The 15,637-nt window shown below is 40.1% G+C and overlaps 1 protein-coding gene and 1 long non-coding RNA gene across 3 annotated transcripts in view; one reads left to right on the top strand and one right to left on the bottom strand.

The window, feature by feature from the left end:
* Positions 1–3,997: 3,997 nt before the first annotated feature.
* LOC124883501 overlaps positions 3,998–15,637 on the bottom strand; it is a 46,912-nt gene continuing 35,272 nt past the window's right edge. The window contains exon 3 of the long non-coding RNA XR_007042220.1: positions 3,998–4,302. This is a non-coding gene — a long non-coding RNA (uncharacterized LOC124883501). The remainder of the gene's footprint in view (positions 4,303–15,637) is intronic.
* b3gat1a (beta-1,3-glucuronyltransferase 1 (glucuronosyltransferase P) a) overlaps positions 4,951–15,637 on the top strand; it is a 139,589-nt gene continuing 128,902 nt past the window's right edge. The window contains exon 1 of one of the 2 annotated variants that reach the window (XM_047390609.1): positions 4,951–5,526. The gene's annotated coding sequence lies outside the window, so the exon portion shown is untranslated. The remainder of the gene's footprint in view (positions 5,527–15,637) is intronic. The other variant, XM_047390611.1, reaches the window with a different exon arrangement.

Below are 15,637 nucleotides of genomic sequence, written 5' to 3' on the forward strand. Positions count from 1 at the left end.
TCATGGCATAGATTCAACAAGGAAATAGAAACATTCCTTAGAGAGTTTGGTCCATATTGACATGATAGCATCACACAAATGCTGCAGATTTGTCAGCTGCGCATCCATGATGCAAATCTCCCGTTCCACCGCATCCTAAAGGTGCTCTATTGAATTGAGATCTGGTGGCTGTGGAGGCCATTTGAGTACAGTGAACTCATCGTCATGTTCAAGAAACCAGTCTGAGATGATTCGTGCTTTATGACATGGTGCGTTATCCTGCTGGAAGTAACCATCAAACGATGGGTACACTGGTCATAAAGGGATGGACGTGGTCAGCAACAATACTCAGGTAGGCTGTGGCTTTGACACGATGCTCAATTGGTACTAAGGGGCCCAAAGTGTGCCAAGAAAATATCCCCCACACCATCACACCACCACCACCAGCCTGAACCGTTGATACACGACAGGATGGATCCATGCTTTCCATGCAGAAATCAAGACTCATCAGACCAGGTAACTTTTTTCCCATCTTCTGTTGTCCAATTTTGGTGAGCCTGTGCGAATTGTAGCCTCAGTTTCCTGTTCCTAGCTTACAGGAGTGGCACCCGGTGTGGTCTTCTGCTGCTGTAACCCATCCGCCTCAAGGGTCGACGTGTTGTGCGTTCAGAGTTGCTCTTCTGTATGCCTTGGTTGTAACGAGTGGTTATTTGAGTTACTGTTGCCTTTCTATCAGCTCGAACCAGTCTGGCCATTCTCCTCTGACCTCTGGCATCAACAAGGCATTTGCACCCACAGAACTGACGCTCACTGGATATTTTCTCTTTTTCGGACCATTCTCTGTAAACCCTAGAGATGGTAGTGCGTGAAAATCCCAGTAGATCAGCAGTTTCTGAAATACTCAGACCAGCCCGTCTGGCACCAACAACCATGCCAGGTTCAAAGTCACTTAAATCACCTTTCTTCCCCATTCTGATGCTTGATTTGAACTGCAGCAGATCGCCTTGAGCATGTCTACATGCCTAAATGCATTGAGTTGCAGCCATGTGACTGGCTGATTAGCAATTTGCGATAACGAGCAGTTGGACACCTAATAAAGTGGCTGGTGAGTGTAGATACATTACACAAAGAGTAAAATATTTCAAGCCTTTATTTTTTGTAATTTTGATGATTATGGCTTACAGATAATGAAACCCCAAATGCGTTTTTTTTCAGAATTGTAGAATATTAGATGAGATCCTTTTGCATGAATTACTGCATCAATGCAGCGTGGCATAGAGGTGATCAGCCTGTGGCACTGCTGGGGTGTAATGGAAGCCTTGGTTGCTTTGATAGCGACCTTCAGGTCAACTGCATTGTTGGGTCTGGTGTCTCTCACCTTCCTAACGACAATATCCCTATCTCTATGGGATTCAGGTCAGGCCAGTTTGCTGGCCAATCAAGCACAGGAACACCATGGTCATTGAACCAGCTTTCGGAACCTTTGGCGGTGGGTTCAGGTGCCAAGTCCTGCTAGAAAATAAAATGAGAATCTCCTCAAAGCATGTCAGCAGAAATGAAGCATGAAGTGCTCTCAAATTTTCTGCTGGACCAGCTGACTGTGGACTTCAGAAAACACAGAGGACCGACATCAGCAGATAACATATTACGCCAAAATATCACTTCTTGCTTCTACACAATTTTCTATTAATATGCTTGGATATAGCACTCTGTAAACAGCCAGCTTCTTTAGCAATGACCTTTTGTGGCTTACCTTCCTTGTCTATTCCCTCCTAGATATAGCTACTGGCTAGGCTTCTTGACTAACTGTATGTGCTCTCATTCATACTGTAGACTTGACAACTGGCTCAGAGCTCCTCTGCTTAGCTAACGTTTTACTTTTCTTTCCCATAGAAAGTACTCCTGGATCAGTGCTTCTGTGTTATTTTTGTGCCTCTGCTACATTCTCTCAAACCCCCAGTCAGTCGTGGCAGATGGCCGCTCAAACTGAGCCTGGTTCTTCTGGAGGTTTCTTCCTGTTAAAAGGGAGTTTTTCCTTTCCGCTGTTGCTACCTGCATGCTCAGTATGAGGGATTGCTGCAAAATCAATACAAGCGACTGTCTACATGCTCATCCAGGAGGAGTGAATGCTGCAAGTCAGTGACTTGATGCAATCTGCTGTGTTTCCTTAGAAAGAAAACCTTTTAACAAATTTGAATAATAAACTTAATCTGACTGCACTGTTTGATAGGATCAACTGGAATGTATGTACCCGAAATCTGTATGATTCGATTGAAGTGACTTTGAAAAGTGCCTTGAGACAACATGAGCTGTGAATTGGCGCTATATAAAAAAAACTATTGAATTGAATTGAATTGAACTGAAATGAATTGTGGAGTGTATCAATGACGGTCTTCTGGACATCTGTCAAGTCAGCACTCATCCCCATGATTGTGTAGCGTACTGATTCAGACTAAGAGACTATTTAGAGGCTCAGAAAACCTTTGCATGAGTTTTGAGTTAATTAGCAGATTAGGGTGTGACACCATAGGATGGCAGTATTTAACGTTTTCACAATATTAAAAGTTTTTGTTAAATTGCATTTTGAATTTTTTAATTATCTATAAGCCATAATCATCAAAATTACGAGGAAAAAAGCCTTGAAATATTTTACTCTATGTGAAATGAATCTATATAATATATGAGTTTCACTTTCTGAAATGAGTGAAAGAAATATTGAACCTTTTCACAATATTCCAGTTTTATTTAGATGTACCTTAATAAGCCCTTCCCCCCTTTCATGAAGGTGAATACCTTAGAATTACAAATGTGTATTCACTAATCCAATTCATAGATAAATAGGCATACATTATATTTCCAATATTAAAATACAGCAAATACAGGAAAGGTACAAAGTTATTCATAGCACAAGTAGGCTTAGGTATACTCTTTTTATTTTACTAACATGTTTTTTCTTGAATCTAATATGATTCTAATATTGTGCTTATGGAGTGGCCCAACCAGAGTCCCAACTTCAATCTAATAGAGTATCTGTGAAAGTAGAGATTTGGGTGATGGCAAGTAGGCCTTTTAACCTCAAAGACGTTGAGGTTATTTTGATATATTCTTAAAATACCAGTGGAAACATGCAAAAAACTGGTTAGCAACTATAAGAAAGGCTTTTCTGAAGTGCAACAACAGAGTTTTTAACACATTTTAGACAACTGGTTTTATTATAGAAATTATTTGCAAAAAATAAACTTCCTGGAAGGATTTATTTTAGCTCCTATGACACCATTTATTTTATAAAACCAGCAGCCAGAGGGGTACTTTTCTACCCTGCATTAAATTCAAAATCAGCTTTCAGTGGATGATTTTTCTTTTCAACAGAATCACATGAGCCAAACACGTCTACTTTATCCGAAAGCAATGTAATTTGTTATCTATTTTATGTATATAAATATAAATACATTTGTGGAGACCCTCCTCTAAATGGATATATGATGCCATATTTCAATGTGCTACTTGCTTGATAGGGCTATTTTAGTAGCAGATCTGCCTTTGTGTGTATTTTAACAATACTGTGTTCATTCAGACTTGAAGCCAGCCAAGGCAAATAGCTTATAAATCTGTTACACATCTGAATCCTCTTTGCTAACTGAGAACTTCATCCCTACTTTATTTTATAATTAATTACGATCTAGGCTTGCTTCTAAAACCAGCACTGACTTACAATATATGAGATTCAAAATGTTGTTTTTCTGAAACTATTCCTTCTCATGATGAGTCTTTGTGGAACATTCTTACGTCATTTGAACCGTGGCGCTAAAGTTGTTGAAGTTTGAGCCAAGAAACACAGCTGAAAATACTGTATGACACTGTGCAGTGAAATGTAGTACACAGTCGCTAGATCACCTGATGTTTTTTTCCCTTCTGTTTTATTCAGGTTATCAAGCCTTCCAGATGCACACACTATCATATTAGTGGCTCTGCTCATAACAGCAATTTAGTGATTTGAATTCCCACTTGGCTGCTGCCTTTGTCATCTTACCGTGATGGCAATATTAGAGATGTAATAAAAAACAAATGTGTAGGGATGTCTCCTGTTTGTGTTTCTTTATTGTCATGCATGTCATAAACTGAAGGAGAAATATGCCTTGCTCTCTTTTTTGTCTTGTCATCCCTGTTGGTCATGTTTTTCCTGGTGTGATGTCCAGCGCAGTGCTTCCATGGAGCTGTGACACCTCCTCCTGTTCCAGCTCTTCAGAGAGCCATCCATGCTCTCTGGACTCAGAGGAGGTGGGTTGGCTTTTCCTGATCCTCACACCAGACGCTGTCTCACCTCTGCAACAGACAGGCTCTTTATTCAGTGATGCCTGAAATTAGACGGTGCACTTCTTAAGAGGATGGTAATGTAGGGACAGAACCGGCATCCTGAGGGTGTCTGTCAATCACTCAGGTCTGAAGCAGCATCTGGAGATGCGCGCAGTGGTCTTTCCTTTATTTTTTAAACATGATAGTTTTATCTGCACAAAGAATTGAGTTAATTCAAGCCAATTTCCGGGATAGATTTCTGCATGTGAGCCATTGTGCAGTCAGTCAGGCGTAAGTGAATGCATTATCTGTGACATAGTTGTGGCTCTTCCAGAATTAATTCTCCTCTGCCAAATCCAGCATATGCTCTCATGTCTTATACAGTGATTTTCCAACTATACAAGCTGTTATCTGTGTGGAGAATAAAGCATCATTTCACTCAGGTCACTTGTGCATCAGCAATCTGATAGACAGGACAATAATTAAAACAGAATGCTAACACTTATGCAAAGCTAGATAATAAATAAACGAGAAAACAGAAAGATTAAGCTTCGTGCATTCTCCATACCCCCCCCCCCCCCCCCCTCTTTGTCAGTGCTGCAGCCTACCCTGCTCCAGGCTTCAGTGGTACATGCCATTAGAAAGCCCATCTCTAAAAGGGGAGGAGGGGAGGGTGGTCTCAGTCTCAGCTAAGCAGCTACTTTAGTCCCCCAGCATAAGCACATTCACAGAGTTCTCCACACGCAGATGTCTCAACCGTCATGACAAGGCAGCCTGCTACTGTGTGAGCCAGCCAGAGAGCCTCGGACCGAGAGAAACCCAGAGAGATTCAGAGAGAATCAGTGAGGAAAAAGGTGGGAGGGAGATCAGGAGAAAGAAGAGGAGAAGGCAAAACACATACATCGCTGCCACTCTGACGTTTCTGCTCATGAGCCTAATCTGGTGTGTTTAAGCGCAGGAAGAAGAGAGAAGAACTGAGGAAGGAAAATTAATCCTGGGAGCTTGATTCATCTCTTTGCTTTAATTTTCTCTCTTTTTTTAACTCCATCGCCCAATGAATGAAGACGGCTTCTACTAATATGGCACAGTAAAAGAAAGGGATGCTTTGAACGCTACCTCTCTTTCAACAAGGGACAAGAAAGAGGGAGAGGGGGGAGACAGCATACAGCAGGGACAAAAATGGGATTTCTAGGATGACTTGTTGTCGACTTGGAAGCATGGAATACAAGCCTCACGCTGAAGTCTCTGAATGAGGTAAAAATGATGATATCACACCATCTTCTCTTTTTATGCTCTGCCCCTGACTGCCTGCCACCGTCAGGTAAAAATCTGTGAGGCACTTGAAAGCATGAACAAGGGCTTGACAGAATTGAACCAATTACCATGCTCATCAGATTTGGAGCAGCGGTCGGGAGATTGCCATCCTCCTCCCTGGGTTGTTGCCCTCCGTCTCACTCAGTGGAAGTGAGAGTGAGAATCCATACAGGCTGCAATGTGGCATGCTGCAAAGAGGCACTGAGAGCTGAGTTGAGTTGAGCATATAAAAAAATGGTGATAATCCTTGTGATAAGCATCTGGAGGTGCTGAGATAGCAGAAGGGCAAGACGGGTGAGGCTTTCTCCAAACTGACCAGCAGAACATCTATTTTAGCTTGTTACAACAGATAAATGTTACATGAATCTCTTTTATTTCATGGTGGATGAACTGAAAATATCAAAAAAATATCAAAAAAAGAGAAAGAGAATTATAAAATATACAGAAAAGTGGGTTGTAGAGTTATATACTTAGAGCTATACAGTTAAGATTCTGAAAATTATTAAAAAACAGGCGCTGAGGTTAGGAATGAAAAGCTCCAAAGCTTTCATTCAGCTTAAAACTAAAGATGAGGTGAAAGACTCACAGTACCTCACAAAAGTGAGGACGCCCCTCACATTTATGTTAATATTTTATTATATCTTTTTATGGAACAACACTAAAAAGATTACACTTTGGTACAATGTAGTCAGTGTACAGCTTATATAACAGTGAACATTTGCTGTCTCCTTAATATAACTCAAGACACAGCCATTAATGCCTAAACTGCTGGCACCCAAAGTGGGTACAGCCCTAAATTAAAATGTCCAAAATTTGCACACTGCATCAGATTGGTCTGCATGGATGTTATTCCAGAAGGAAGGTTTTTCTAAAGATGATACACAAGAAAACCCACAAACAGTTTGCTAAAGACAAGCAGACTAAGGACATGCATTAAATGGTCCTGTTCTGATCTCACCAGGTTAAACTTATTTGGTTCAGATGGTTTTAAATGTATGTGGTGGAAACCAGGTGAGAAGCACAAAGAAAAGTGTGTCTTGCCTACAGTCAAGCATGATGGTGTGAGTGTCCTAGTTTGGGTTGCCGGAGTGCTGCCAGATGTGGGGAGTTACGGTTAAGGGAACCATGAATGCCAGCATTTACTGTGACATACTGAAGCGGCGCATGATCCCCTCCCTTTGAAAACTGGGCCACAGGGTAGTATTCCAACCTGATGGTGACCCTAAACACTAAAGAAAATCAGGGTAAAGATGCTGGACTAGCCAAGCATCTCTCCAGCCCTAAACCCTAAAAGCATCTGTGGGACTTCCTCAAACTGAAGGTGGAGGACCTCAAGGTCTCTAACATCCACCAGCTCCGTGACATACTGTAGCTGTTTATCAACACAGGTGTACAAACATCTTTGCTTCCCAGAAATCGTCTCTTTTCAACCTCTGGTACACTTTAGACATATGGAAACAAATGGAGATTATCACCAAACATTTTTAGTGTGGGAGTGAAAGAGGTCCGGCTGTTTAAATTTTGAGTTTGTGTAAGGGATTTAGTGTTTACTGACACATGATGCATATTTAGCAGATATGTGCACAACACCTTGACTCCAGAAACATAAATATCCAGACAAAATAATCTGGTCTTTATCAGGTTCTGTCATTATTTCAGGGTGGAAAGACATTAGCAATGATCTGACAGAAGGAATTTCTATAGCCCATTAACGTGGGAAGTATTATATACTTTAGTTTAAAATCCGTCATTCAACAGTGAAGCATTGTTCTTTTGGACAGATGAGACCAGAGTAGATATGTTTTGGTTAGGCTCAGCACAGAATCCTCAAGCACTGGGTTGGAGGGGTGATGATTTAGGTTGTGTCACCAAAGAACCAGGGCATCTTGCAGTCATTTTTATCCAATTTGAATAAATAACTGAATCTGACTGCACTGTTCAATGGTTAGGATTAATTGGAATGTATGTACCTGACTTTTGTGAAGTGCCTTAAGATGACATGTATTGTGAATTGGTGCTATATAAATAAACTGAATTGAATTGAATTAAGGGAATCTTGAGCTCCACTGTATACAAAAATATTCTAGAGTTAAGTGTAAGTCCATCTGGTTGACATTTAAAAACGTTTGCAAAATTGGGTTATGCAAATGATGCAATGTTGTATAAAATCCTCTTCAATGATGTGAGAGACTGATAAAGAGCTATGAAAGCAGAAAATAACTACTTCAAATTATCACATGCTAAATGTAAAGATTCGACAAGCGACTGAACCATGAGTGTAGTTAATGTTTCACTTCATGTTTGGCTTCATTTTGAAAAACAATTGCCGTGTAAAATCAGGTGAGGGTTTCTTTCCACCCTAGTTTATGTTGAAGTTTACAAAACTGAAATTTCAGAACCATGTACAATTTGTACTATTTGTATTATGTTCCGATGCATAAAATCCTAGAATTAAAAGAAGGTGAACTTTTTATTTAACAATGAAAATGTACGTAGAAATTGTTGGTAATATTGGTGATAAAACTTTAAAGAAATACATTCTGGATACGGTGATGAAGGTCTGATCTTCTGTCTGCCAAAAAGTATAAAACAATCCCAGGAAGTTCTGGCTGGTCCAGATAAATTGTTCCAACATCCAGTTAATATTGATAAATTTGAGTAAATTTTGACTTGGTTATATTTTTTTCTGACAAGCTTTGTTTTTTGAATGATTCATTCATAAAAATGAATATTCTTCATGTTCACCAGATGAAAGTGAAAGTGCAGATGTGTGTGTGTGTGTGTGTGTGGGGGGGGGGGGGGGGGTATAAACCTGGAAACTGAATCAAATCTATTTTTGGTTATGTCCTTATTGATATACACTTAGAAAAGCAGCAAAACACACATGGTTAATATTCAGCCACAGACAGCTTCTTTAGCCTGTACAACAATACTCACATGCAGCAACGCTGCAATGCTGTGCATGTTACTGTGCATGCAGCTGTTTATCACATGGGTGTTAACATGGCTCCGTACTGCACTCTTTGACCCTGGGTACATATTCGGTTTCTGCTTAGTCCAGGTATTTCAGCGAGGATCCAGATCAAATTTTTGGAGATGGCAGCTTGTCTTTTCATTCTCAGGTCAAGGTTGCAGCTCTTTTTCTGGCCAAGCTAGCCAAGTGCTAACAGGCCAGAATTACAAACAAGATACTTTGCAAAGCCAAATGCACAGATTGACTAGTTCACAGTTGGTAATTATACTTGTCAGGAATCAATAAAGTATTTTTGAATTTGAAATTAACTGAATTGTTTTAATGGACTAAGAAATAATTCATGATGAATAAACATTATTTAGGTCGTAAAATCACTATTGGGGTTAATGTATACACTTTACTGGTAAAGTTCAAATCAGTTCATGTGTTGATTTATTTACACTTTACAAGACAAGCATGTCCCATACATTTCAGATTATATAGAAATATGTATTTAAATCAATCCAGCTCATGCCAATACAATTCAGTCAGATGCCGTGGATGCAGAGCAGGAGCTAAGAGAAAAGAGAGAAGGAGGAAGTTCAAACCATCTCTTCCATCGATTAGGATGGGCAATGTGAGATCGTTGGGAAACAAGTTGGATGAACTCCAAGCCCTACAAAGGACCCAGCCAGAGTACCGGGCATGCAGTATTATGTGTTTTACTGAGACATGGCTAGAGGATCATATCCCCGACTCCAGCGTCTCTCTGCCGGGCTTTTTAACCATATGAGCAGACAGAGATTTAAAAGGGAGCGGCAAATGTAAAGGAGGTGGACTGGCAGTACTTGTGAACAACAGATGGTGTAATCCAGGACATGTAACTGTGAAGTGTCATCTCTGCAGTCCAGATATTGAACTGTTGGCAGTAAGTTTTCGTCCATATTATTTACCCAGAGAGTTCACCAGTGTTATTTTGGCAACAGTTTACGTTCCACCTTCCGCTGTTGCCGACACTGCATGTGATGCCATCAGCTCAGTTGTTGCTAAGCTACAGACACAAAACCCCAATGCTTTTGTGGCAATTTCTGGTGATTTTAACCATGCTTAACTCTCTGCTACACTTCCAACGTTTCAACAATTTGTCAGCTGCTCTACCAGAGAAAACAAAACATTGGATTTGTTTTATGCAAATGTCAAGGACTCATACATCTCTACAGCACAACCTCCTCTAGGCAAATCAGATCACAATCTTGTTTTTCTCTGCTCGAAATATAAGCCCCTTGTTCAGAGACAACCTGTAATAAAGAGGACTGTGAGAAGATGGTCACAGGAAGCTGAAGAATCTCTGCAAGGTTGCTTTGAGGCTACAGACTGGGACGCACTGTGCCAGCCACATGGAGAGGACATCAATGCCATGACTGAGTGTGTAACCGACTATATAAACTTCTGTGTGGATAACATCATCCCCACCAGAACCGTGAGATGCTTCCCCAATAACAAACCTTGGATCACCAGTGACCTGAAGGACCTGCTTAACAAGAAAAAAAGAGCCTTCAGAGAGGGAGACACAGAATTATTGAGGATTATACAGAAGCAACTTAGAGTCAAGATAAGAGACAGCAAGGAGGTGTACAAGAAGAAGCTGGAGAGCAAGCTCCAGCAAAACAATATCAGAGATGTGTGGACAGGGATGAAGAAGATCACGGGCTTCAGGCAGAGGGATGATCGGATCGATGAAGGCCTGAACAGAGCGAATGAACTAAACACATTCTTCAATAGGTTCAGTTCAGAAACAAGCTCAGCATCCTCCTCTCCTGCTCACAGCCAAACAGACATCCCACCCTCCTTTGACCCACAGGACCCACAGCTGTCCAGTAACACCTCACATTTTTTATCTTCCACCTCAGCCCTAGACCCTTCTGCTTCTACATGTTTGCCTTCAACCATATCAGAAGATGCTGATGCTTCCTTTGCTTCTCCCTTCCACCTGTGTGTCTCAAGAAGTCAAGTGAAGATGCAACTGGAGAGACTGAATCGGAATAAGGCTGCAGGTCCAGATCATGTCAGCCATAGAGCCCTGAAGGGCTGTGCAGAGCAGCTCTGTGGGATTCTGCAGCACCTCTTCAACCTTAGCCTGGCCCAGAAGAAGGTTCCGGTGTTGTGGAAGACCTCCTGTCTTGTTCCGGTACCAAAGAAAACTCACCCATCAGTCCTCAATGACTATAGACCTGTTGCCCTGACATCCCACATCATGAAGGTCCTAGAGAGGCTCCTGTTGGCCCACCTGAGTAAGTAAACAGTAAACCATCAGGACCCCCTTCAGTTAGAGTTGAAGATGCCATCATACACCTGCTTCAACAAACCCACTGTCATCTGGACAAAGCCAGCAGCACTGTGAGGATCATGTTCTTTGATTTCTCCAGTGCATTTAATACAATCCAACCTGATTTGCTTTGTCAGAAACTCCAGAAGACTCAGGTGGAGGCCTCAACAATCTCCTGGATCAAAGACTACCTGACAAACAGACCACAGTTTGTGAGACTGAAGGGTTATGAGTCTAACCAGGTAGTCAGCAGCACAGGAGCACCACAGGGGACTGTACTCTCACCATTCCTTTTCACTCTGTACACCTCAGACTTCCAGTACAAGACAGACTCCTGTCAACTGCAGAAATACTCAGATGATTCTGCAGTCGTGGGGGGGATCAGAGATGGACAAGAAGCTGAGTACAGGAAGGTGGTGGACCGCTTTGTGGCATGGTGTGGAAACAATCATCTCATCTTGAACGTGACTAAAACAAAGGAGATGATTGTAGATTTTAAGAGAAACAGGAATAAGTCAAAAACTATTTCTATCATGGGAGAAGAAGTGGAGGTGATGGAGGAGTATAAATACCTCGGTGTTCACCTGGACAACAGACTAGAGTGGAGATGCAACTGTGAGACCCCAACTTTATATAACAAAAGCTTTGAAGCTAATAACAGAGACTGTTAGTTTTACGTTTACAGCAACCACCTCCTTTTAACATGAATTACAACAGCATTACATAAAGTATTCAGAGCATACATGTTACTCACACTAAGCTTTTTTTGTTATAGCACCTGTTATTTCTCAGCATTCACAATAAAGGTGAACTTGATTGTGAATGCAGGTGCTGAATGTCCTCTTGTCACATTCATTGTAGTTATCATTTCACACATCATTTCATAGTGTAATGATGTATATGAGACCTGACAGGACGCAGGGGTGAGACTAAACAAATGTTTTGCAAGCTATCGGCAAGGCTGCGGTGGTTTCATGTGGGTACAGATGAAACATGTCTACCTACACAGAGAACTCACAGATGCAGGTCCGTGAAAATGCACTCCAACAGGCTAAGTTCATCTCTGTTTGATGCTTGTTTGTGTGTGGTGCAGGTTTCTCTTTGAAAGTACCCGAGCATCTCTGCAGATTTAGGTGTGGAGTTGTCCATCCTTAGTACCAGCAGGACAAATATACAAGACAAGAGGAATAGCAGGGCTTTTATTGAGCACAATACACAGGACGCATTATACAACTGAATAACAGTGAGTGTAAAAACGATTGTTCAAATACAGTGTGTGGTTAGGTACACTTTCATACATTTAGTTTTGAATTTAGAATTAAGGTGTCTCTGTTTCATACAAGCTACCTACAGCATATATACAGTTAATCCTAAAATGATTCATACCCTTGACAGATGTAAATTTAAAATCATCAAGCTTGTTTCGGTTAGGAAATGGGACAGGCATCTCTGAAAAGCTAATAGAACTAGGTAAAAGGTTCACCAATTTAAAACATAAAAAATTGGCTTGTAAAAATATTTCATACCCTTTTCAATAATTATCAGGATGATCTTTTTTGACATTACATCGATAAAGCCCTGCTCAACAGCTTTTTCCATGTTTTCCACTGATATTTAAAAAAAATTATCCTTGGTGGTGAGCTCCAAGTCTTTGAGAATAGAAGGCATCCTTCCCATCACCCTAAGCCAAGCCAGGACTCTGTCTGAGCCACTCCAAAACACTGATTTTAGTTCAAGTCAAAAAAAGAAAATCTATGGTCTAAACCCGCTTGTTCTTCCAGGGTTGCTTACAGGCTGGTATATATCTCCAGTGATCATTGGGCACATCCTGGATAGATAGTCAGTCTGTCACAGGCCAACATAAGGACACACAGGAGAAACAATCATTCACGCACACACTCATATCTAAGGAGATTTTAGAATAACATAACAGTCGTGTTTTTGGATAGACCCCAGGATGGTCTTTGAACCCAGACCTTCTTGCTGCAAGACAACAATCCTACCAACTGGTCCTCAATGAAACAAAAGATGACTTTCAACCTAAAACCACAGGTTTAAAATTTTTTGAGCTTATTGGCAAAATACATTAATTAGGCATTAAACCCCTGATTGACATGAATAACACTGAATCACTCTTGATCAAGGGTCCTGTTAGTGTGTCGGATATATTAGGCAGCAGGTGAATATTTTCTCATCAAGACTGATGTCATCCTCAGCTTGTCTAAAACATAGCTGTCCATCTTCTAACTGACATCTTCAAACATGAACACAGCACCCCTGTTCTATCCTCCTTACATTGGCTTGCTGTCTGTTTTAGAATAGATTTCAAACTTTTATTGTCAGTTATTAAAGCCCTCAAGGGCCTGACCTACGCTTATTTTTCTGATTTACTAAACGTATGTGTGTAGGTCTCTGAAGTATTTGAATCAGTTTCCATTAAATTTACCAAGGACCAGGTCAACCCGCTAAGGTGATCAGGGTTTCTTAGTGGCAACGCCCAGATCCTGGAAACAGCTTTGTCTGGATCTACGTATTTTCCACCACTGATCTAAATCTTTTTAGATAAACTCTCAAAACTCATTTATTCAGGCTGACTTTTAATACCAGTTAGCACCATGACATTCTATTCCTGATTTTTAATCTTTTTTTTGCCTGTTCTTGTGGTTGTATGCTATGTTTTGTTTAACCATATATGTTTCTTTACTGTTTTTGATTGCAAAACACTTTAGCCACCTTAATTGGGTGTGCAAAGGGCTTTATAAATAAATTATTAATTGATTGAGCATTTTTGTTGTGAACCAAGGTGTCAGTGAAGATAAGTACCTCATGGTATGAATGTGTCAGCTCTTTCAACTGAAAAAAATGCTTTTTATATCACAGTTTTTGTAAGAATGGAGACCTTTGATTGCCGTCACATGAAGCTGAAGCAAATTCAATAAGCAGACAAGTTCTGAATATAGGTAAAGGCAGTTTGTTCTTTATTGCTGAATAAACTAAGTCACTTTGGTTTATAGTGCCATAGGCTTTGTTAGGATGTGTTTAATTAATATTAGTTTAATGGCTTGGTTTGGTCATGAATTCGCCAGAGGACTGGTATAAAATAAACTGGGCACAAATTCTTTGTACTGTCTATCCTAAACACAAGAGTAAAACAAAATGTCTACCTAGAACAAATGTTTTTAGCCTTGGAGCAGTGTGACAGCACCTCACTGGATTACAAACCATTAGGCTCTTAAAAATCTGTCTGGTAGGCCATTAAAACAACCACTATTGTGGCTCATTAATGTCCTGCAGAGGAATTAGAATAAACTGTGCTCCACATACTCTGGCTGGCAGAGACTCTCACCCGTCGCGCAAGCAGTTTCCGTTTCCCTCCAGAGACAGCAGTTGTTTGCCTGAGGTACATCACAGCAGCTTGGAGTGACCAGCAGAACCAGATAATTATACGCTCAACTTCCTACAAACTGCTGGATCTGTTTAATCCGTCTTGACTTGTTTCAGCAGTTTCTGGAAGATCGTCAAATATGATTGCTCTGCAGGCCACCGCTGCTCACTTAAATGGTAAATTGGGTTTGAAAGGTGAGGATTATAGGACGAGAATGGTGTGCTATCTGATAGTAGAGAGGTAAGAACAGAAAACAAATAAAAGGTGCACAAAGGAATTGCTTTAACTACAGAACTAACTACAAGATATGTACATTGAAATACCTTTTTCTATAACTGTTATTTCCTTCACTTGGAATATATAATTGTGTTTTCTGTGCAGTGCTTAAAATAATAACATTAATGTGTTTAAGATGGCTGGCTTATGCTGTCAGCAACTACTTGAATTGAGTTACATTATTTTAGTAACTCAATTTACTAAGTGAAACACATTAGATTGATTACAAGGACTGATGCTTTTAAGCCTTCAATTAAAACGATTTTCCACTTACAGCAAATGAAAACACTACATTTAAGATCAGACCAATAAAAAGTTGGCTTTTTTTACATTGAAATGTGAGCTTCAAAACAAGTATGTTTAATACCTGCTTAAAGGTTGTTATTTTCAAAAGTTACTTTAATCTGACAGACAAGCCTCATCTGAACAAATTTTCTTATTTATTGACTATGGCTGTATAATTGTTAAAGCTCAATCATGTAGAGACAGAAATGAAATAATTGCATTAAAATATCTTTATATGATACTATATATGTGAATAAATGTTTAAAAAAGAAAGAGGACAGAGGAAAATCAAATAAAAAATTTGAATGGATAACAATTATCTCTCAAAGGAAAATAAACAATCTGACAGCAATATCAGTTAATGAACAGAAAACTGTTCTTATTTGCATTTCATAAATGGCATGGTGAAACTTATATGTGCACTTTGTAATAGTCAATGAAAAACGTTCTAAACGTTAGGGTAGATTCTCCTTCAAAGTCAAGACAGGATCATGACTGGACCACTCCAAAACATTGATGTTACTTCCATCCAGGAGAAACATGTTGATAACATTAAACCTAGCTCTAAACCTAAATCTGTCAGTGTCATATAGTTTGGATTGGGACCAAAGTGCAGACAGACATGTAAGATCAGCATAATAATAGTTTTAATAATAAACCAGAAAACGTACAGGAGAACAGGACATGGACTACTGACAGAGAAACAGGTAGTATAACTGGAGGATCCAGTGATGAACAATTAGAACAAGTGAACTTGTATACTGAGGGAAGAGTGGAGAAGGACATTGAAGGCATGTGAGGAAATCAGAGAATAATGGAGAACAGC

This window comes from Girardinichthys multiradiatus, chromosome 18 (assembly GCF_021462225.1).
Source record: "Girardinichthys multiradiatus isolate DD_20200921_A chromosome 18, DD_fGirMul_XY1, whole genome shotgun sequence".
NCBI lineage: Eukaryota > Metazoa > Chordata > Actinopteri > Cyprinodontiformes > Goodeidae > Girardinichthys > Girardinichthys multiradiatus.